Source organism: Acomys minous (assembly GCF_964271855.1).
Source record: "Acomys minous genome assembly, chromosome: 3".
Lineage (NCBI taxonomy): Eukaryota > Metazoa > Chordata > Mammalia > Rodentia > Muridae > Acomys > Acomys minous.
In genome coordinates, this window is record NC_140485.1 from 86,864,298 (window position 1) to 86,887,088 (window position 22,791).

The following is a 22,791-nucleotide window of genomic DNA, read 5'->3' on the forward strand; positions in this document are numbered from 1 at the left end:
TACAGCAGCAATAAACATGAATGAACAAGAATATCTGTAAGCAGAATATAATCTTCTAGATACATCTCAGCAGTAGTATAGCTCAGTCACATGGTCGTTCTATTTTTATAATTTATTTCATTGATATTTTTTCACAGGTACTTTCAGTACATTTTGAAACCAAAGTAGTTTATGAACTAAGGTAAGAAAAATCAAAGTAGTGCCCACACTAGTGAATCATAGCCTAAAAGAAAAAAGAAGCCAATTAAACAAGCTAACGCAATGCAGAAAAAAATTTAAGCTGATATAAAAGTGGTAATAAAAAAATCACTAGAACACAGAGAGGGTGTGTTTAACAAACATTAAAGGAGGTCAAGATGGAGACACTGTAAGACTTCAAAGCTGTAGAGTCAATCAGATAAAGACAGAAGCATGCTAGCTCTATGGTGAGAATATGCCATGTTCAAGGAACTGAAATACATAGCAGTCAGCAACTGTATGGCAAACATGACATGTGACAGAATAAAACCTTTGGAAAAGACACATTAACCTGGTTAAATTCAGAAACTATCATAATAGCTATAAGTAAATAGGTAAATCAATCAATCAATAAATAAAAATAAAATCTCCAAAAATAATTTTTACTTGCAAATAGGTGTAACTTCTACACTAGGGTTAAAGCAGGGTGAGTGTTCTTGCTTTCCTCTCTTTAAATCTTGTCCTACTTGCTGTTTCTGACCAAAACAAACTGCATAGGCACAGGTTTTCTGTAATAAAAAGGAGTGCATTTATTACTCATCTTATTCATCTTATAGCTTAGTTGACTGTCACAGACATGAGGGTAAGTCATAGAGGCTTTGCTTGACAAAGTTCCAAAGATCTCTGGCTGATCACCATTGACCCTAAATATTACGTATGGTCCAGGTGTAATTTTATCTGAAAATCTGCCTTTTCTCCTCTTCATTTCTCAGCCCTAAGGAAATTCATGCAGGGAAAACTTTTTCCCACAGAGAATGTTGAAAGAGGGCATCTGGCCAAAAGCTTGAGACAATTATAAAGAGTTTTTTTGCTCTGACTGTGAGCACCCAAACAGAAACTGCATGAAAGAAAGTTATAGTAGAGAGGGCTGTCCTACTGATGACACAAACATTCATTTCATCCAAATTCAGTTCTGTGTATCATTTATTATTATTATTATTATTATTATTATTATTATTATTATTATTATTATTACTAGGTACCTTTACAAATTAAGTTACACTCTTCACTCATTTTCCTCTTTTTGCTACATTTGGCTAGTCTTCTTTTCTGAGATTCACTCTCCAAAATGAATTTTCAGTAACTCTGGTTTCTAATTCACGAATTAAAAAGAAACACAAATGATTTACTTTCAGAATTTTAGATGCACCAAGATAGGAAATATGTTTTCAAGGCTGTTAAATACAAATAGCCAAAACACTAAGAATGTAACTTTTTATAATTCCTGATTGTGTCATGGTTCTTCTTGCTACAGGTAGTTTATTGTAAAAAATAAAAAAAATGATTAATAAAAAGAAACACAAAATCTTTCTGATACCCTTTTCAAGATAATTAAAACCTGATTAAGCAGAGTGATGATGAAATAATGAATTAAAACCACCTAATCAAAGATGTCAGCAATAAAACTTGTAAAAGAACATAACAAGGCAGAAAAAAAAAATTTTTAAAGAAAGAAAAGAAACTAAGCAACTTTTCAACCTCACTTGCCAAACTCTATTTGCAAAGAATTTCTTAAATTGGCAGTATTGAACTTAAGCTTTATATAGGAACTGCTTGCTAAGTGTTGACTGGAGAAATCATCAAGAAATAAGTTACTCTAATGCTTATATGGAGCAACTTACATTCTAAGGCATCCTTTCTGATGGCTACCAAATAAATACTAAGTAGAATATGAGAATTCCTTATCTGGGGCTGGAGAGATGGCTCAGTTGATAAAAGCTGGCTCACAACCAAATATATAAGAGACTTCCTTACCTGATGTTTAAAATAAAGTGCTTCCAGATTGAGGCTGTTGGATTTTAGAATATAGGCATATAGAAAATGAGATATGTTGGCAATAGGGACCGACAATTAAACAAAATTATTTATATGTCATTTTCAAGTCTTAAGCTGATTTTATCCAATATTTTTAATAATTTTGCCCATTATGAGCAATTTCCTATTTCTGATGTCAAGTCAGCTTAAAAGCCTCAAATACCACTTTCTGCATAGCAAAGGAAACCATCAGCATAGCACACAGACAATCCACAGGGCAGGAAAAAGTCTTTACCAGCTATACTTCAGAAACGGGGTTAGTATCCAGAACGTAAAAAGAATTCCAAAAATTAAATTAAGGAAATAAAACTGCAATCAATAAATAGGCTCATGAATTAAAAGAAAGTTTTCAAAAACAGAAACACAAATGACCCATAGCTATTTTAAAAGTCTTCAACATTTTAATGTGTTAAAAAGCCAAGGGGGAAATTAAAATTAAAACTTTGAAGTAACACCTAAAACTAATCAGAATACCTGTCACCAAGATATTTGATAACAAATATTAGAAAGGATTTGGAGACATGATTATGCACAGCTGGTAGGGGCGTAAATTAATACAGGCATTATGGAAACCAGTTGGAGAGTCCTCAAAAATAGAACTACCCTACTACCTAATTATCTTACTCCTGGGCATATATACCCATCCGCCACCACAAAGATATTTGTACTCCCAGATTATTGCTTCTTTATTCACTATAACAAGAAAATACAATCAACCTAGTTGTCCTAGAACAACTGAAAATCTAGTAGTACACATATGAAGTGGAAAACTCATCTCTTAAAAAACAAAAGCAAAAAAAAAAAAAAACTAAACTAAAATTACAACATTTGAAGGAAAATGGAAGGGTCACATTATCAGATAGCCTGTATATCAGGTATTTACGATTCATATCAGTAGCAAAATTACAGTTATGAAGTAGCAATAAAAATTTTTATGATTTGAGGTCACTAAAACATGAGGGACTGGATTAAAGGGTCGCAGCATTAAGAAGGCTGATGAGCACTGGCTTATAGTACCTGTTAGTGAGGTCACATAGCTCAGAAAGAAACAAATATGTCCTCTCTCATATGCAGCTACTAGCCTAGTGTGTTGTGGGTTTGTGGGTGTGGATGTAGGGTGGGTGGAGGTGTGCCAATGTAAACATAGATTTGGTGAATATGTAAAAAGGAAAAGGAAGAGTTAATATTATAGGTAAGAAAGAAAGAAAGCAATGCAGGTAATTAACAGCTGAATCTTGAAAGATGTCTTGGGACTACTTGAAATTTTGGGTTTTCAGATTAGGGATATTCAAACAATTCCTTACTCTCTCCTCAGTAACTCTGCATTTTTTTTTTTTCTGTAGATGTTCACAAGCTAAATTACATGTTAGCTAACTTCTCAAAGTTGAAAATGGTACTTTACTAAAAAGGCTTATACAAACTCTCTTCTCAAATACGATGTTATAGAGTAATACGTTTACTTTGTATTTGTCATGTAGGCTTCTTATAAAATGTTTTGTGTGTAGATTTCCTATATTCCAAGCCATACACACAGGTAATCGATACATTCAATGTAAATACTAGAAAAAACATCAAAACGTTTTTCAGACAGAAATTTATTTCCAATTGTTAAAGACTTCTGCTAAAGCAGGAATGGTGGCACATGCCTGTAAGCCCCGCACTAAGAGAGGCTATGACAGGCAGATCTCTGTGAGTTCGAGGCCAGCCTGGTCTACAAAGTGAGTCCAGGACAGCCAAGTCTACACAAAGAAACCCAATTCCGGGGGCAGGGGTCATGGGGGAGATAAAGACTTCTCCTAAAAGGGTGCTTGCTAGTCGACTATAAAAAAGTTCTGTGAAAACAGGGACATTTTATGTCCTAGGTCTTGCATAGTGGCCAGGCTTTGATGAAGAGTGGGTGAATGTATGAATTAATCAATGAATGGATGGATGAATGAACCAACTATTAAAAAAAAAAAAACCTGTTCAACGAGGATCATTGAAACTAAGCCTTTAAAAAATTCACTCATATACACCCACACTAACCTACACTTAACTGCCATCTCTACGGACATTTAAATACAACACTAGTATACTATTCGTGAAAAACAACATGAGCTAGAGCATGTCGGACTACGTTCAGAAGCCGAATTATGAACCTAAGAAAAATCACACTTAGAAAGCAAATGTTTGGGCTCATGAATCTACAAAGAACGCAAGAACAAAAATAAAATATGGTTAGCATACAGTTTAATAATTGTACCTGTGATACCACGCATATCAAACTCAGATGAGGCTAAACTTATATTTCGTTTAAAGAAAATAAAAACAAATACACTAATCCGCTGCATCCTACCAAGAATCACTTTACCTACTACAGCACCTCCCTGGCATACTCACTTTTTTTTTTTTAAATCACATTCTAGATTCCTCGATTGCTAAATTCTCCCACAATCCTCACCCATAACCCAATCCAGTCACTATTCTGTGTAGAGGGGGAAATGCAACCCAACAGCTTTCCATCTTAAAATCTACACGAAAAGCGATGTTGCCAGGGATTTGTAATATTTAAGAAAGGAAAAAAAAGGAAGGAAAAAAAGGAAAGAAAGAAAGAAAAAGAGGTTACCCACAGAACTTGTGGCCACCCTGTGTTGTACACGTGGGCAATCGCGTAGTTTTCATCCCCACCCCCACCTACAAACTTAGGTGAGCTGGGACGCAGGGCAGATGGATGACAGCTCCGGCCGCCGGAGTCCTTCCTGGCCCTGCGACCAAAGCCGACTAGCCGCACTCTTCAGGTCGGGCCCCCGCGCCTCACCTCTCTCCAGCTCACCTCAGCCCCGCCGCTTCACGGGCGTCCGGCCTCCCGGAGGTTTGTTTTCTCTTCCCGCTCGGGCGGTGCGGAGAGCTGCACCCCGCCCTGCTCCGCAGCTCACGCCAGCCGGCGGGGGTCGCTCGCAATTCGCGGCTTAGCCCACGAGGGCTGCCCAGCTGGCGGACCCCCACAGACCTAAAGACCAGCGCGGAGCGTCGAGGAGGGGCGGGGCGGAGCGGGCGCCGGCGACACGTCATCAGCCGCGACGCCGGCGTCGACGCGTCAGCACCCGGCTGGGGTGCGGTGGGTGAGGGTGGTGTCCGGTATCGCCATCTCTATTTGGCTTGCGTTCGGCTCCTGTGGACTGCTACTAACGCCCTCCCTCTGCCTCTAGCTGCCTCATTTTACCCACCCTAAACCCCCGCTCGTCTCTGATAACGGCACAGAGGACGTAATTCCTTTGAAAAGTAGAGACCGGTGAGTCAGTCCCGTGGTCACTGTATGGTTCCGCCCTGCCTGCTCTAGGTTCAAGTTTCGTTTTCCTTAAGTTTCATTATTCTCAACTTAGTACTTCTGAAGTTATTTTTGACCTTCCAAACAAAACATCTGATGATAGCCTGAAAAGTAGAAAAGCTAGCCTAAAGAACTGTGCGTTAAGTTTAAGCTAATGAGCAAGGATGTAGATGTGGTGTGCCGTGTCATCCTACCCTTCCAGTCCCCTTCTTCCTAGGAGGTGTATCCTAATACTGGAACCCTGTCTAATAGAAGCTGCTAATGTTGATCGAATAGTAAGCTTCACTTGCCAGAACCATTGGAAGTTCTGTGTTCCAGGTTGAATATAGTAAGAAGACTTCAATCACGACAGTATTATTTGAGAGATTAAAATAATAACAACAACGCAGACGAAAGGAGTCATGAAGTATAGATGGAACTTGATAAGACATATTAAGAGGAAAAGGTGCTGGACTATCAGCAATATGAAAGACCCATCTTGTGATACAGATTTGTTTTGTGTGACCAGAACTTCATGAAAAAAAGATTTCAGATTCTGAGAGTTCCTTCTAACGCAATCTAAAGAACCACAAAAGGAATATATGACCCCCTGAATTTCTACATTTCTCCCTAAGTAGATGCTGAATGCCTACAAAATAGGAATTTGGGGCAAGGGAGAAGCATATCAAGAGAATTACTGGCTGGCTTTGTTGAAAGTTAGTCCAGGCTTATGATTCGAGAAGTCAGGATCTACATAGCATTTCAAGAGTTTACAGTCTAACTCATTTTATCACCAGACTTGGTGATCCCAGACACTCTTGCTCCCACTAGAAAAAGAATGCTAGGAGAGTCACAGAAGAGACTTAACGCAAAAGCAAGTTCATTATAATAAAAAAGCAGAAGCAGATTCCCATGTAGGAAGGCCATCTGAGACCAGGCAGAGGTGGTATGAGTTGCAAGGGAAATATTTTGCTAATCTTAGGCATATGATTGTGGGATTTTCAGAAACTTGAGAGAGCTTTTCTAGGAAGCAGGGAAGGAATAGTGGTTAGCTCAAACATGGAATTACAAAACCAAGATGGGGATGTGAGAAGCAAACAAAACCCCTGGAGTGAAATTTTGCCTGAAAGGTTCAAACCTCCTGAAAGTGGTTCTGAATTACTGAAGGGAAAACTTGAAAGCTCAGTCTCAAAACAAAGTACAGGCAAGTAGAGTATAATGTGAAGTTTCAGTTGTCTTTAAGCCATGAAATCAAGATGGTATCTATGCACAGTATAAGATGCACAGTGCACTGTCACTCAGAAATTCTCCAGAACTTGTCACTCAGTGTTTCTTGAGGGATTTCATCATACATGCCTGATTGATTTATTAACATATTGACTGATTGATTTCAGACCACAATTACTGTTTAATCTGAAGCTAATATCCTTAGTTATACTGAAAGTTTTGTGGTTGTAAGCCATTAACCTAAGTTCACATGGCTATGGCCAGAACTCAATCGAAGTCACTTCAGACCATCCCCTTTGACCTAAGGTCCATAAGCAAACAAACAAACCTGTAAAGTTGAGGAAAAGCCAAGCCTTTTCTTTGGGCAAGATGAAATCCTTTATTGTATCTCCTCCAAAGATCCCATAATCTAGAAAACAAACCCCTTCCAAACTGCAGTTAGTTTCTTGATCAAAAATGATTTTATGAATTTTGAAGTTCATGACTTTTTACTGCTAAAAGTTTTAAACTGTTATGAAGTTCATTTATTTGATGATATTCTTGTGTTAGTGAGATTTTCATCACTGTAAAAAATGCCTGAGGAAAAAATTTAAGAGGACAAAAAGGTTGTTTTGGTTCACAGTTTCAAATGATTTAGCTAAAATTTCACTGTCTCAATCAGTTTGAGCCTGACCCAAGTCATAATACTATGGAGCAAGAGTGTAGGATGGAGGCAGCTTCTTGCCTCATGCTTCTTGCTGACTACCAGGGAGCCAAAAGAGACAGAGGGCATAAAGGATTGGAGGCAAAATATACCATTCTTCTAAGTAGAACTAACCTCCTAATGGTCCATTCAGCCTTTAATTCATTAATGATCAATCCAGTGATGACGTTTAAGTCTTTTTGATCAGAAGTTAGATCACCTTTGAAGGCTGTTCATTCTGAACGCTGCTGCGTTGAGGACCATGACATGAGTCCTTGGGGATAATTTTATTTCCAAAACACAACATTCCTAATTTGCTAACATATATAAATATGAGACATCTAGTAAGGTTACTTTCTGTAGTACTTTTCAAACACATAGTTATAGTTCCTTGTAATCCAGCACTCAGAAGGTAAAGACAGAAAAATCATGAGTTCTAGGCCACCCTGGTGCCACATAATATCCAAAGGCAGAGTGGGCTACGTAACAAAAAAGGCCCTGTCTTAAACTCACAGAGTAATAATGTAATTCAGTGGTAGAATGTTTGCCTAGTATACATGAGAACATTAGTTTAATCTTCCCCAATACCACAGAAAAGTATAGTTGTAGTAGAAAATAAAATTTGAAGTTTCAAGGAGCTGTACTTTATGGAAATACCTTGTCTCAAAACAACAACAATAAAGGGCAACTCCACATCAGACTGATAGTGAAAGAAAATATGTCAGGCTAAATAATGACAATTCACAGGTTTTGCACCAAATTCTCCTGGAAATAATGAAACTCTGTAGAATCTTTAAGAGTATTTGTGAATTTGGAATTTCTTTGTTTACATAAGCATGTTGAGGAGACATTGTTATACTATTCCTTTACAACAAAGAAAACACTGGAAGATTTAATATCTAACTAACTAGGCATAGTGCCACTTACCTGTAATCCAGCAACACATCTAAGGCAGAACATTTGAGGCTAGGAGTTCAAGACCAGCCTGGGTAACATAATGAGAAGGTTCTCTCAAAACAAAAACATGTAAAGGTTATTGTGAAAAATAGTATTATTCATGTCATTGAAGAATCCAAGTTAGCTTAAGTTAGCTATAGCTCAGCCATGTTACATATATTTTTGCTGCTGAAAGTAACCAAATAGGTCAGGTTAAGAGAATTTTCCACTACTACACCCCACAGCCCCTACCCCACCTTACCTGGAATCCGTTAGCCTGAGATTGTGTAAGATTCCAGGTGACCTGAGCTCAGACACCTTAACAATAGCATTGTGGGCTGAAAGCAAGAACAAACAGAGCAAGTTCACATTGTTTGCCGAGCAAGAGCCCTCCACCTCACCCTGCCTGCTCTGAATTTATTGCTTCTACCTCACCCTGCTTGGAATTTACCAGCCTCCAAGAAAAGGCCACATCCATATATCTTACCTCAAACATCTGTCGGAATCAACTGCCCCCAACCCCCAAAAGGTCACCCTTGTTAGCTCTTCAGTTGTTAACTAGCACTTGTGTGAGTTCTGCTTCTGTAAAGGTATTTAAACCCTCAGCTTTTGCAGGAAGGGGTCCTCAACTCTTATGAGGTTAATGGACCCTGATGCGTTGGCTTAATAAAATTCCTTTGCTTTTGCATCAACTCTGGACTCTGACTCTCAATTAGGCTTCCAGGAATAGACTCTGATGGTCTGTGACTGACATCTTTCTGTTAAAATAAATTTTAATGTCATTTTCAGTAGGTACAGTCTTGTTTGAAACTGATAAATGAACAGTCCTTTTGTTGTTTTTAATATACAGTAGTAATATAGCTGTTCGAGTTTCTATAGACTCGAGACTGAGCTATCACTTCAGAAACTCAAGCAGGACCATGGCAGTGCATGGCAGTTTCACCATGTGTCATCAAGGAATCATGGTTTATGAAAGGCAAAATTAACATCGGGCATAAAATTCTGATCTCCAGGCCAAGAGACTTGACCTAAGCTACATTTATCACTATATCTATAGCACTGTTGGTTAATGTGAAAATTAAACTATCCCTTTATGCACTTGCTATATGTTGAGCGTCTGTTGTAATTCAGAAAAACACATTATTTGGAGTTTTGCAATTGGTAAACACCTCAAGTACACATACCTGCTGCTTGCCAGACATTGTACTGAGTACTGACAAACTTTGAGAATACGTTCATTCATTACTATATAACTGTTCTATTCAAAATAGTCAGGGAATGGAAACAGCCTAATGTCTGTCATCTGATAAAGGGATAGTCAAGATGTGAAACATATACACAGTGGTACAATATTCAATTGTAAAGAAAAATGAAATTTGCAGGTAAATGGATGGAGCTGGAAATAATCATTTTGAATGACATAACCTGGACCCAGGAAGACAAAATCTGAGAGCATTGTCTCTCATTTGTTGATATTAACTCTGAATCTTTAGAGATGCATGTTTAAATTGAATACCTTAGATGGAAGGGAACTAGTAATGAATCACGGGGATGGGATTTGAAGGGAAGAGTGGTAGAACACAAGTGATATGAAGGAAGAATGGAAAATAATGGAACAGGAAGGGTTAAATGGCATCAGAGATGGGAAACCCAGGGCAGAGGAGAGATAACACTAAAGATCTTTGAAAATGCCACATGGAAACCTATTTTAGAAGCTTCCTAAAATATATACACAAATATAGTGAGGGGGGAGGAGAGACCTTATAATGAGAGAGTAATGCCTGGCCCAGATACCACGGGCTATAAGAACTTTAAAAAAGTGATCCTGGTGTGGGTTTGTTGCTGGTTGGTATGATCCCATAGACACTCTATAAATATTACAGGACATTGCCATTGCTCTGGGTGTTCCTCCAAAACTTGGTAACAAGACCCTGTTGTTATTAGCGCCACACTCTAACCAACTAAGCTAACCAGCCAGTGGTACAAGACCTTATTGTTAACGATACCATGTACTTGAGTTATGGGATATTGAAAATCAAGTGATTATGTACTTGGATATTTCATCCCTACTGACTAGGTATGTAGTCCTGCTGAGCTTTGAGTCTTGCAAGCTACAATAACAACTGCCTAGAAAGATAGATCCATTGGTACAATAGTAGTGTGATAACCAACCAACCAAGGTAAATCCATAGCCAGGCAATGTGCAGAGAGTAGGAGACTGTGGAGTGATCAGCTCTAAATGGAAAAATCTATATTACACCTCCTGACCTCAGGTTTAGGGATCATCTCAGAAGACATGAAAGCACTGTAAGAGTCACAGGTAGTGGACATTTCCAGGAAAAGTGTTTAGACATGACAGTATCATTTCACACATAAACTCATAGTGGCTATTATTGCATGTACAACACCTGCATAAGATCAAGCCAGCCAAAGTTCTATGATTGGGAGAGGTAGTCATGAATTTCCACCCTTAGCTGAGGAGCTAGTGGCAATTGATGTCTGTTGGATGGAGAGGGAGTCAGTTTTCCACGAGGATTTGGTCTGTCTCTGCTTCTAGGACTTTTTAATGTCAAAAGAAGGAGCTTAGTGTGGTTAGAACTTTGTCATTTGTTTATTTTGTTTTTACTCATAAAAGGAAAACTGGGGTAGTTAATACTATGACATTAGTACTTAAGTGTAAACAGCTCAAAGCATATAAAGTAGCCAGGCCCTCCCTGAGGACCTCTAACCACTAGGCTCCACTCAAAGAACACTCTGATAGCCATAATGGCTGGGACCAGCAGGAAAGCTCCACCCTACAGAGTAAAAGACCCAAGAACAGTACTTGAAAACCTATCAATCCCCGTTCTAGAAAGCTCCACCCCTCTCCTAAGAAACCCTATTTAAGTCTGTCTTCCGTTCGTTTCTCTGCTGCATCTCAATTCAACAGAGGCAGCCACCTTCCTAGGGTTTTCCCTCTCAATATATCTCTTGTGTGAGGTTTGTTATGTGGCATGACTTTGTGGTATTCCTGACTTCCAGGATACTTTTCCCTATAGAGCTGTAACACTTGCATTGGGGAACCTCCTCCATCCCTCAGATTCTCCCAGCAAACCGCAGAGCAATAATATTTCCCTTGATAACCGTGATTCAGATAGGCTCTCATGGTGCCTACAGTCCCTGTCTTTGGTCTCCAAGCTGCAGTGGGATGCCATCCCTCATCTATGGACCACTCACAAAAGACTCATCTTCTGGTTCACCAATTTCTCAGCACCCCATCCACCAGCAGCAATTAGATAAGTTTCCCCTTTGGTTGGTGTAAACACTTTTCTGAGTCCAAGAAAGTAACTATTAAGCATCTGGTACCCTTCTGGTACTCTTAGAGGCAGATAGACTCAAACTGTGGTTTCTAAAGTTATGACTAGCTCTCTTCACCTGATCCCATCCCCGCCATGCTTGACTGCAATTCTGCAGTTTCCTTACTCCTAAATGGGCTATTGTACCCCTTCCTGTCCTTTTTTTTTTTTTTAACCTTTTTTTACCTTTCCTTTGGATCTACCCATAATCTCACAGCTTCTCTTGGCCCTAGTTGCTTTTGTGACTTAATTGTCCAACCTTTTCTTACAGCTCAGTTTTCATCCTCCCCTTTGTCTTCCTCTCCTCGTGGCTTCCATGAAAGCCCTGGTATTAAGTGCTGAGTCTCTTCTAATGCTTAGCCAGGCTAAGCTATTGAATGCAGTGATGACCCAGTGAATGGCTTGTGTCCTCCTCCAGTTTTTTCTGAGTCCTGGAAACACCAGTGACTACAGGTTACTATAACATTATTTCTTCCCCATCTCATCCTTGGGAATGGTGTCTTCCATGCCTTCTCATTCTCCTAAGGAATGCCTTTCAGAAAATCTCCAGCCTCTCTACCTGACACCTGACCTGAAGGGCCCTGAACTTGTTCACCTTTGCAATTGGATTTGGCCCCAATACCCTTTAGATAGCCAATAAAAATGGCTGCATAGCAGCACCCTTGATCCCAAGTATTATTCAGGACCTTTACAACAACTGTGAGCAATAGGGGAAATGGAAAGAGATTTCCTATGTCCAAGCTTTCTCTTACTTCTTCGCCAAGACTTCTGTTCTCCCTGTTCCCCCACTCATCTACCCATGAAGCCTGAACAAGACGATTTGTTCTGCTTAGCTCCAGTTGATGAAGTTCCCCCTAAAGGTCTCACCCCACAGCCCTCTCTCTTTCTCCAGCCTCTCTTGTTTTCCTTTTTCCTTCCACAATGGCTGGCTGCCCAAATTAACCCTCCTTGGCACCTACTACCCTCAGCTCATTGGCTCCCCCTGGTCCTCCTGCTACTTCTTCCTGCTGTGCCATGGTACCCTTTTTACCTTTCCCTACCTGGCCCAAACAGGCCACCGTTCTCCCATTGTGGGAAGTTACCAGGGTGGACAGCTTTGTCAGTACATGCCCCCTTCTGATTTAAGTGGACTCTCTCAAATAGAAAAGATATTGGTGTTGGTGTACTTTTTAATATACTTTATTTGGGTTCTTTATGTCTTTTTCTCCTCAATCCACCCAATCCCTTCCTACACTAGGTAGGGAACAGAGTTTTCTTTAGTTTTTGCCTGATTAGTGTCTTTGGGTTCTTTGGGGTAATACCAGTCTCAGTAGTGAGAATGTCTAGCAGTCCAGCAAACAGCAAATGAACCAGGAGATATTTATACATTCTCCAAGTCCTCAGAATTGAATTATCTGCATATGACAAAGATCACATCCTTCTCCAAGCTGCACAAGGCAGTTATTAGCTGTGGACAAAATAAAAATAATCCCACATTTGGGATTAAAACAAAAACCTATTTATATAACATAACTGAGTTTTTAAAGAAACCAAAACTTTTAGTTTAAAAAATGGTCTTATCTCTAACATGAATAATCTATATATAAAAAGAATAATTATTGGAAATATCAGGTAACAATTACATTTACAATGTCCAGTCCATTTTTATTGGGCACACTTGGAAAAAGTATCCCACTGTCTATCCTATCCTGGTGAGTACAAAGTCCTGTACCTAAATCACTTTCTTTTAACTTACATTTATCAGCCTAGAAACATCTTTTTAGACCTAAAACATATTCTGAGGTCACAAACAAACAAACTTAACTGTAGTAAAACCACGACTGCCTAGTCTTCAACTTTATCAGAGACTGGAAAAGGAAATATTACATAAGTATGTAGGAAGCATAGAACAAGCAGCTTCCAGAAACTATAGAAATTACAGAAACAATCGATTGCCTAAACAGTCACCAGAGGTTTTCTCTCTGGTCATTGGAGCATTTAATCTTCAGCCTGGTAGCCCAGAATATCTGACAGACTTTTCTGTTAAGCAGAAATTTTGAAGAACTGACCTACTTGTTCTTGGACACACCATTTACCAGTGCCTATTTGTCAACAGTTTGGTCAGCTTGCTATCAGTAGCTTAAGAACAGTTGTTTGTCCGTTGCCTATCTTGCCACATTTGTTTCTTGATGCCCATTATCTTCTTGGAAGTAGATTTGGGGTGCTGCCAGGAGCATATGTGTTTCTCTGTCAGAGAAGCCTTTTTGTAGGCTTAGCTTTTTCAAAAACTCACTCAAGGGTTCTTAAATGCTTCCATCGCCCTTCCAACCCACTGACCAGAGATAGCAGAGCATGAAGGTTTATAGGAGCAGGGGATGTGGACCTTTTAAAAAGTATTCTTTAGGGATGATTCCACTCTGTGTTGCCAGGATACCAGCAATCTAGTCAAATAGCAAGCAACAAACAGCAACAAGAATCAGCAGATACAGCAAAACTCCACCGAATTGACATGAGTCAGAAAGGGCCAAAATCAGCCAGAGTACCAAGAGAAGTTCTCTGGACCATTTCTCTCTGCGAAGGTAAGTGTCAAAAATGGAAATCCAGTGAGGCAATGTAAATAAACCATTGCAAAGTGTAGTGATGTAAAAGTGTTCTCACTGTCTGGGGCTTCTATTTATATTTATATTTTCTTCTCAGAATCCACTCACAGATGTTTTCAGCTGGTCAAAATCATGCACAAGAAGACCAACAGAGCCAACTAACCAGGGCCTAGAGGTGCTTCCTGAGACTGAAGCTCTAACCTAGGACCATGTATAGACTAGACCTAAGCCCCCATACACAAATGTAGCATACAGGCAGCTCAGACTTCTTGTGGGTGCCCTGGTAAAGGGAATGGATCACTTTCCTGCTTTTTGATCACTCCTTGTTGGTAGGGCTACTTCACCAGGCCACAAGGGAAAAGGATGTGCTCAGTCCTGATGTGACTTGATGAGCTGCTGGTGGTGAGCTCCCCTTTTCTGAGGAATAGGAAAGGTGGCATGGGGGAAAAGGGCATGAGGGTGGGACAGGGAGAAGAGGGAGAGTAGGCTATGATTGGGATGTAAAGTGAATAAATAAATTTAATAGTAAAAAGAGGAAATGTTCTTAGGACCAGTTCATTTCCTGCTCACCCATGCACACTTGCCATAACTTCTATCACATTAATAAAATCCAAAGAACTCTACAGTCCTGTGATTTGTTTCTTGATTTCTTTTGTTGCCTCATATTCACTGTCATACTTGGCCCTGACCACCACACCTTCTTCCTATTACCAGTCCTACTAAGCATGTTCAGTCACTCTTTAGTTATTCATTATTTTAATAACCTAAATTTTACATTCACTAAAAGTCAATTTTTTTTAGTATGGTTGATGTAAAAAATCTTGGTGTTATGTTTTAAGAAATAGTGCTTCTCTAAGGGTTTAAGAAACAATAGACAATAAAATAAAAACTAGGCCATAGCTAGCAGCTAAAACAATAAGCTAGCAATGAATCTGAGGCTATAAACAACCAAGGCAACCATTTTCATATCAGATATTATTTTAGTTTAAGCTGTCACAAGTTTTAATGATACTATAAAAATGCCTTTACATTATCTTTTAGAATGGATGTTTAAGGAGTTCTTGTTTTAAATGTTTTATTTCCTCATAGGGAAGAGCCTATCCGTATAGTCTATCTTATGGTATTGTATTTGATCAAAGTTCTTTGTTGAAAGCCTAAATGTTTTTGGAGAAGAAGCAAATTATAGATTATGAATATCAAATAATCATATCTGAATTGTTCCACTAATATATATTAATTTAAATTGTACATCTGGCAGGCCTGTATCCAGCTGCTACTATAAACTCAAGGGAAGGAAAAGAGCTTTGAGGGAACAAAAAGTAAGTGAATGCACAACCGGAATTTAATTTGATGCAGAGTTCAAATGTATTCAAATTAGAAACCCCAAATGGCATATCAGAAAGCATAAAAAGAGCAAATGTTAGATATTTGGTGTTCTTCAGGAAACCTGTGGAGTACAAACAAATTCAAACCCCAGATGTCATAAGAGTTCTTCACTATTTGGAGGAGAAAGGCAAGATGGTGAGTTCAGACCAGGTTCTAAATAGTAGATCATAGAGACTGACTGGAAACTGACTATTTTAGTTTACCATGATGATGCCTTCCTTTACTACCATAGTATTGTAATATAAAAATAAAATATAATTCACCATTCCTACCTCCCTAGTTAACTATTTTTTGTTCTTTTTCTATATCTTCTTAATATTTATTCTAAAGTTTTTCTGAATTGTAGTCATGGACTTAGAATTTTTTTGAAACATAAGCACTTCTTTATCTGGTGTCTTAACACTTTAAAATATAATTACATTTCATGTTATTCTTCCCTCCCCGTGTGTGTGTGTGTGTGTGTGTGTGTGTGTGTGTGTGTGTGTGTGTGTGCGCGCGCGCGTGCACGCGGCGTGCATATGCATGGGGAGGACAGATGTCAACTTCAGGTGTCTTACCTTGGGACTCATCTACCTTGATTTTTGATAGTGAATTGCTTACTGAGTAGGCTCCAGGAATCTTTTTATGCCTCCACAGCAGGGAAATTACAAATGTAGTCCCAACAAAACTTTGTATACAATAACCCATAGGCCTTCCCTTTTTTCCTTGGTCTTAAGTTTTATTCAGTTATATTCTTAGGTTTTTTCTTTCTTCCTTTCTTTCTTTCTTTCTTTCTTTCTTTCTTTCTTTCTTTTTTAAATTAACTTCTTGCAAGCAGGTGTTTTGCTATCTAGGGAACTTCAGTTTATGTATAATTAGGATTAGAAAGCAAGAATTGTTATGGCCTGAATGATGCTACTTATAAATGCTTGCTGTATTGATTTAACTCAGGGGACATGGAACTATAATGGATAAGGTTGAAGTCTGACATTACCAGGTCAGTATTTGTGCTCAGTCTCTGATTGTGGACTTCCTTTTCTCAGTACAGTTCTCATTCCACCTGATCTAGTAACCCCAGATCTTGTAAGGGGCATCACATAGCCCTCAGAGAAGATCACAGGTTTTCCTGATAAGAAAACTGGTTTAGCAAACCCCACCCTATGCTAGACTCCAGCAAATAACTTTAATCTTGCCAGGAGCTATTCCCTCAACCATAGGATAATTCAGTACTGTGATTTCTTTCTTGTGATAGGACCCTGTGCCACTGCATGTGGATTAAGTACCCTGGCACTCCTAGCCACCAGTAAATCAGACACATTTATCCTCAAACTCTTCCCCACTGTGCTAGGTTTATAAATAAAGGCTCGTTCGTGTGTGCACCATTCTTTATGACTATCTGAGACTCCATTTATTCTGGGAAAAAATCATCACTGGACTCCTGGGGCTTGACTGTCAGTCAAAGCAATGATGGCAGACCTGCTTTGTCAGCTGCTCCACCATTGCTAGCTCTGTGGTGGCTAGGAGTGCCAAGGCATACGTCATCCACACACATATACATCTTCACACACACAAGTGCATCTTTATACAGAGTATCTTTACACAGCCACATGCATCTTTCACACCTTCATGAGAATCTTCATACACACACACACACCCACACACACACACAGATGCAGTAGTAACGAATTAAATAATATTTTAAATTACAAGCAAAGAGACTGTGGATGCAATGAAGAAAAAACATTAACCTGTGTTTATATGTATGATCATGGCTGTTAAGAGTCTTAAAAAGTAATATTGAGATTTCCAGAAATGTAAAAATTTTCAGACCAATAAGTTTTAAGCAGAAAGGGTATTGTAGAGAGAGGGGAAAGGAATTAGAAGCAGAAAGCTAATTTATGAGCTTCAGCAGTCTAAGGGGTCAAACAGCCCAACCTGGACCAGTACCGGTCCCAGTAAACACAGTTTGTATGAATTATCATCCATATGCATCCAGTATTTAGTCAGTATTTGTGACTGCTTCCTGCAAGGACCACAGAACTGAGTAGCTGAAGAAAAAAATACATGCAATGTTTATGTTCTTGTTCCTAAGTGGAACTTTATAGTATGCTGGCCTAAAGAGTAACAAAAGACCAAGCTAAGAAAGTTGTGTGTAGTGGAGAAAAGATTTGTGAAGCATTTGGGAATTTTTTTTCCTCACCAGATAATGTTTGTTTTGTTGCTTTTTATTACTCAGTCTCATTGTAAAAGTAATGGCTACTTATTGTAAACAACTTAAATAATGCTTCATTATAAAATAAATGTGAAGTATTTTACTGTTTTTATAAAGTGGAGTTTTGTTTATTATTTAAAAGTACAAATGTTTCCTATCTTAAAAAGATTGGAATTAATAGCTTTGACTTTACAATGGAATGAAAACTATATGGACCCAGCAGACACCATACTTAAAATTTGGACCTGGATCTTTTCTCAGCCTAGCCACATAGGAAAACATTATGTACTGCTTCTGGGTGGGCCAAGGTAATGAATTGCAGCTTTCAGGGGGGTCACAGAATCACAAGGGAAAAGCACCCATGTTCTTCCCCATGTTCTTCAGTGTACTGTGCTGCTAATCCATGCTGTCCAGTAGATCAGATGTTGCTATGTACTATGTAAATAAAATGGTGTCATGACAATATATATATTGGTTCTTAAAAAATAAGTTTAAAAACTCTATTATCTTAACATCTGATATTACATTTCTTTTGATTTTAATAAGAAAATCTTACAGAATACATGTAACTTAGGACTAGATGCCATACAAAGAATTGTTCATATGGCATGAATGAAGATTTACAGATGTCTTTCTTCTGCTCATGCAAAGAGCAGAGAACTAGCCTTAATTGTGCTGTGCACCTTGTATACCTCATACACCTGTAATTTTAGAATGGTATAATGCCTGTGAGAAACTATATGTTTTCAGAACAAAAGAACCAGACTTTGAAACTGGTTCAGACATGATAGGATTCATTCCTCTCAGCATGCTGCACTCTGACATCCTACATCCTTCATGTTCCAGCACCAAGTGCTTCAGTTGCTGTTCTCCATCAGAGCAGGGCAGCTCCCAAGACAGATTCAAAGAAAGCTTCTGATCCCAATTGTTCCAGCATTTCAGTCTGGCACACACAGGACTTTTATTAATCCTGGAAGTTCTCAACATTTAGAAACTGAACCAAAAATGATATTCCTACCTTGTTTAACCATTTTCCCCAATTTTATTTGGGCCCCTACAAAGGTATTATTCATCCCAAATCATCCAGGAAAAAACCATAAGATAATGACACCTCATTTCTCTAAAAGGAGGTTGGGTAGTTTTTGGTTACTTTCTTAGGCTTTAGATGTTTATTTTCACTGGGAGTTGGTTATAAGTTACTATTGGTCTTACACAGAGAGAAAACAAAGTAGGACTAAGAGATGTCTCTCTTTTCCTTTATCATTGTTTTTTGAGTTTGGAGATGGGGGCTGACAAGAGAGAAGGGGAACTGTGGAGGTGTATGGGGAAAATAGGACAAAAAGTGGATTTTGAGTAGACTCTTCAACTTAAGACCTTAAGTGGGCTCACAAAGTTATTTTTAATTCAGTGGTATAGAAATTTGTATATTGATGCAAAATAAATTCATTTTTGGTACATTGGCATAGAATTCAAATTTAATATTATTCTTCACACACAATATATATTTCTACTCTAATATGAGGTATTGTACCCACACTACTCAAGCAGAATACAAGTTTTAGCTCCAATACTTTGAAAATGCTGCTGCAGACTGTTTAGGATAAGTAAATTAAACAAGTTAATTTTCAATTGATCAAATCATAGTCGTTCCAATTACTAGTCTATATCACAAGACTATACATACTAGATGTAACAGATAGGTATGATTATATAGACAGATAAGGTAAAATATATAAGGTCTTCAAAAACCTCAGAGTCCTACAGAATATAGCATTTAAAGATGTTCATATTGTTTTAATGATTCTTTGACAACAAGACAGGGTAACTCCTGGCAACACCCAGCCTACCTCAAAGATGATGATGAGTATCAGTGAACCTCCTCATGGAGATAGCTTCAAATATGGCAAAGCAGCCACTGGGCAAAATGTCCTTGTTTCAACCAATGACAGAATTCTACCTAAAACTTGGCAAGCTTGGATGCAGGCAGAGTCGCTGGCCAAACTCGGCCAAGACAGGGTAAGCAAGACCTCAATAGTTCCTGCCTCACAAATATGCCTGTCAGATACATTGGGCAGAGTTCAACCAATGCATAAATACTGCTCATTTCCTTCTCTCCATTTTATGAGGCCAGGATCCCCTTCCCAGAGAATGGTGCTGTTCCTTGTGGCTTGTTCTTCTCACCTCAATCAATGCAAATTAAGATAAGGCCCATCAGAAAAGCCAAGAGGCCCATGTCCCTAATGATTCTAGATTCTACCAATTTGATATCAATAGACACCACTCTGACTTTCTCCTGTTTTCTGTCTGCTCTCCTGGTAAAAAATATTCATCTTTCTTTTGTTGGCCCACTTACATAATCCAGGATAATTTCTGTGTCTGAAAAGCATTTTTTGCCATGTAAGGTAGCAGCACAGGAGTGGGAACTGGTATGGCCTCTGCTGTATCTACCACAGCATAGGAGTGAGGAACACGGCATGAAGAGGAATAGTGTGATGACCTGTGAAAGGCAGCTGTCCAGTGGAGCAATGGAGCAAGCCACTGACTGTTTTGGAAATGTGATTTTCATGGTTCATAAAATCTCAACAACATAGTTGTAGTATCTGCTACTTGCAAGACAATTTTGTGATAATATAAAAAGTATACTGCAGCACAAGGAAAACAGATGACAGCTCAAGGGAACAATTGGTTTATCACAAAGCAGAGCATGATTAATTGCCAAATATTTTTGCATGATAATTGCTATTGGAATTTTAAAAAGAAAAATTGCATAATGATGATTAGTGAAACTGTTCAAATGAGGTCAAGGACATAAGTTTGATTTCTTTGTGGTCCATTTTTTCTATGAGTTAAGTTAAACCATTTAATCATATCTAATCTGTGTGTGTGTGTGTGTGTGTGTGTGTGTGTGTGTGTGTGTGTGTTAAAGAAAATCAAGTAAAGTATGGTACAGTAGAATTACACTTCATTTGTACTGAAAAACAAATCCACATATCTTAGCATTCATGTCCTTCTGATGTATATTTGTATATTAAATATGGGACTTTGTTGTTGTTAATTTAAACATAGGGTCTAATAAATGTTTTTATATAATTATTACAGTGGCATTTTCTAACCTGCTATTGATCAATAAAAACACACATACCTGTTATATTTTAAAATAGCCTTGGTTTACCTGAAGTAGGGCAGATATTAATCCCTTAAACTATCTCCCATATACCCTTGCCCCAATGCTATGCCATCTGCTTCTAATAATTTCTGTCAGGACACTTCCAACCCATAAGCCCAAATACTTGCTAATGTTCTTCCTCTGGGCCAAATCCTCCATCTATGCCAGCCACGTGTTTCTTACTCCAACTAACCCATGGTGGCCTCCTTCCTTCTTCTTCTCCTTCCTGATCTCCCCAAGATCCTCTTCCAATCTCCCAAGATCCTCTCAGACCTAGCCATGCCTATCCCATTGTCCTGCCCAGGTTGTGTTGGCTTTTTATTGCTCAAACAAGAATATTTTTTTAGGCAAGCTTACAAGTACTTTGGGGTATGTAAGTCTGCTCATTTGAGCAGCAACCAGACCAACCCCCAACAAGACTTTACTTGTATAATTAAACAAAACTGATTTTATAAGATTCATACATTTTGTGATTATAGGTACATTTTAAAACCATAGCTATTTTTCTCACATATGTATACATATATCTGATATAAGTTCCTTGATATGTTGTACATATTTCTCACCAGAGGTTTGGAAAATATTGGCATGTAAACTTATTTTTAGAAGGAAAAACGTTCAGAAAGCTTGTTTTAGAAGTAAATTGTTACATGACTATGGATAATACAAAGTTCGTTGGATAAGCAAAATCTTGGAGCAAGAAAAACAGAAGATTATAATACAAATAGAATATAAACTTGGGATTCTGACAGTGTATTTGAGTCCTTGTTCTGCCTTTTATATAATAACATGATTTTTGTTCTCCACAGTTATGTGGACAGCGGGGACTGACTTTGACATGAACTCTGGTACTCCATATTTGACCACCTCCCCTTGGTGGGGAGGCCTGATGTCACTCAAAGAAAGAAAAAGAAATCTACCAAGATGAGACTTGATAACCATGACCATATAGTGGGGAAGGATATCCACCTCAGTCTTAGACCTAGGGGAGGGGAATAGGGTGAAAGCAGGAGGGAGGGAGGAATGGGAGGATACAAGTGATAGGATAACAATTGAGTTGTAGTCTGAATAAATTAATAAAATTGAAATTAAATAAAAAATTTATTTTCTCTGGGCCTCATTTTGTTTCTTTGTCTTTTTGTTTTGTTTTTTTTTCATTTTGTTAAATAGAGTAAATAGGATCTATTTTTAGAGTTGTTTGGGGGAGAATGAAGACTATTTGTTTGTTACTGGTCCATCACAAAAGCTGTTTTATTTGCTATTATCAGAATCTACAGATATTCAACATCTGTACCCTAATGTAGTAATCCTCTGACAGGGACACATGTGTTCTAAGAACAGATGGACTGAGTCTAGGATGGAACTGTACACAGTATTTTATTGTTGACAGCTTTTGTTCCTCTCACATTTTTCAGCATGCTATTAGGTGCCAGTTATCAGTCCACTGGTCTTTCCACTGTTGATAACCTTGTCATTATTCTCTGAACACTTATGGTAAATCATAGATGTTATATGGAATAAAAACATTTTACATGTGTCAATGACTCAGCAAGGTAAAAGTAAACCAATTTTTCATAAGAATACATAAAACTTTTATTGTGCGAGAGGAATTTCTTGAGCATGTAGGAAAACATATAATGAACATTTTTCAGTATTTTACTTCCACACCTACCTTAAAATAGGTATTCATCCTCTTCCACTAGAATCCGTTATCCTTGTTTAATAGTCTTCTTAGAAACACACTGTTTTGACATTGAATTTTGTGTATGTGTGTTTTACCCCCAGAAATGTTCATGAAATTGTTCCACAACCAACTTTCTTGTGTTTTTATGTGTGTTCAAAATAATACTTTTGAGCAAATTTTTTCCTAAATTCTGGAAGTGGGAAATTCTATATCACGTTGTTGACAAGTTTAATTTTTCCGGTGTCTGCATACACTCCTGTTCTGTGT

At 38.3% G+C, this 22,791-nt stretch overlaps 1 protein-coding gene and 1 long non-coding RNA gene across 8 annotated transcripts in view; one reads left to right on the forward strand and one right to left on the reverse strand.

The window, feature by feature from the left end:
* The window catches only part of ASCC3 (activating signal cointegrator 1 complex subunit 3), a 264,221-nt gene extending 259,120 nt beyond the window's left edge, over positions 1–5,101 (reverse strand). For 2 of the 7 annotated variants that reach the window (XM_084776931.1, XM_084776925.1), the window contains exon 1: positions 4,865–5,101. The gene's annotated coding sequence lies outside the window, so the exon portion shown is untranslated. Of the gene's footprint in view, positions 1–624; positions 747–1,220; positions 1,331–4,729; positions 4,752–4,849 lie in introns of those variants that run through there. The other 5 variants (XM_084776927.1, XM_084776929.1, XM_084776928.1 and 2 more) reach the window with 5 other exon arrangements.
* The window catches only part of LOC311594844, a 56,336-nt gene extending 34,444 nt beyond the window's left edge, over positions 1–21,892 (forward strand). Inside the window, exons 2-5 of the long non-coding RNA XR_014778231.1 lie at positions 5,159–5,323; positions 15,356–15,416; positions 19,491–19,690; positions 21,650–21,892. This is a non-coding gene — a long non-coding RNA (uncharacterized lncRNA). The remainder of the gene's footprint in view (positions 1–5,158; positions 5,324–15,355; positions 15,417–19,490; positions 19,691–21,649) is intronic.
* The last annotated feature ends 899 nt before the right edge of the window (positions 21,893–22,791 follow it).